This window comes from Thermobia domestica, chromosome 15 (genome assembly GCF_964235325.1).
Source record: "Thermobia domestica chromosome 15, izTheDome1.hap1.1, whole genome shotgun sequence".
NCBI lineage: Eukaryota > Metazoa > Arthropoda > Insecta > Zygentoma > Lepismatidae > Thermobia > Thermobia domestica.
Window position 1 is genome coordinate 41,702,214 of NC_137468.1, and position 1,667 is coordinate 41,703,880.

A 1,667-nucleotide genomic window follows, 5' to 3' on the forward strand; every position below is an offset into this window, starting at 1 on the left:
TATCCCGGCTCAGGTTCCTCATAATTAATTAATTAAGGGATGCTTTCCTGATTCTGTCAAGGGTTCCCATTGATACCAGCACTGTAATTGTCTTATTTACTCTTATTGTTTCAATTTTGAGCTCAAACCCTGATTATTATTTTATTCTGGTGTTCCTTTTTGACCAAGGAAATCAGAAAGTAGCTTGCCAGACTTTACATCTGTGTAGAGCAGGCATGTCAAACATGCGGCCCGCCGGTCTATTTGGCTGCTTGGGTTTTTTTCTATATCGAAGTTGCTCAGTGATCTCTGCACATAACGTTTATATATATGTACTAACCTCCCATTTGGATAATTCAGAATTTTTTGGTTCTTTGCAATATTCGTGATTTTATATAAATATATATACAAATATATAGTTGTCATGCCTTTTGCAGAATCTCTTAGTCAATTTTAAGAAGGCAGTTTTTTGGAGTATGAAAAGATTTGACTAAACTTGTTATAAACATAAGGGGCCTTATGCAGAGTCGTTTTGACGTATGATTAGCGTCATACTAAAGGCCAGCCTAGTGCAGCAAACATATGTTAGTCGAACTCTTTAGTATGGCAATAATCACGCGTCAGAACGACTCTGCTTAAGCCCAAGTGGTCGCAGTTATTGAGATAAGTCACATCGGTAAAGAAAGAAAAAAAAAAAAAAAAAGAAACGCTACTAAGCTAAGGGAAAAAATATCCTAATTCTATATCCTAATTCTAATATCCTAATATCCTAATATCCTAATACCTAATATCCTAATTCTATAACGATAAAATTTATATTTTTACCGATTTGACTTATCTCAAGAGCTGCAACTGCTTATTGCTTATAACAACTTTAGTCGCACTAAGGAAATAGAATACAGCAATAGGTCTCGTTAAGCACAGGATTTTCTCTTTTCATTAAAACAGCGAACAATCCTGAACAGATATAACTGACTACATTTTATGCCTTAATTCTTTCTCCCTACCCGCAAGAAAATATCCAAGGCCCTCCGCCCCAAGTTACTGTCACTAAATTGAACTTCTAAATATTATGTGACGAACTCCGATTACATATAACCATCAACTGATGAATGGAGTTGTTTGGATTCACATTACATTAGGATAGAATTATCGAATAGCTCATCGTTGAACAAATATACGTACGTTGTTTACATTAAAAAAAAAAAAAAAATCACCACTTACACAGTTCTAACATCAATCGGCTTAAATATCAAGTAGCTGACGAGTTGACGCGAAGAAGGGCAAGAAAGTAGTAATCAACGACGTTATAACCGCCACTAGGTTATAGAAGTATTTTTGTGGACGCTCTGTGTATTTCGTAAAGACAGTGATTATTTTTTCGATTTATACTTTATACTGCGACGCAAATAAGTTCTTTCTTCGGTGGGAATTGCTTCTCTCCCACGCAACTGGACAAAGTCGTCTTTCATTGCTTTTTCATATATATATTTAAAACATTGCTTTTTGGTGAGAATATTTGTCAGCAACGAACCTTCTCAGTGTTTCTCCCTGACTTATTACCATGCACAGTATATATTCTGCAGTTTTTTGGAACTGAATTAAGTGCTTTCTTTAATCATTTATGGAAATACTAGCTGACCAGATTTTCAAGTGACCAGAGTGACGCCAGTCACCTGGCTTTTGCA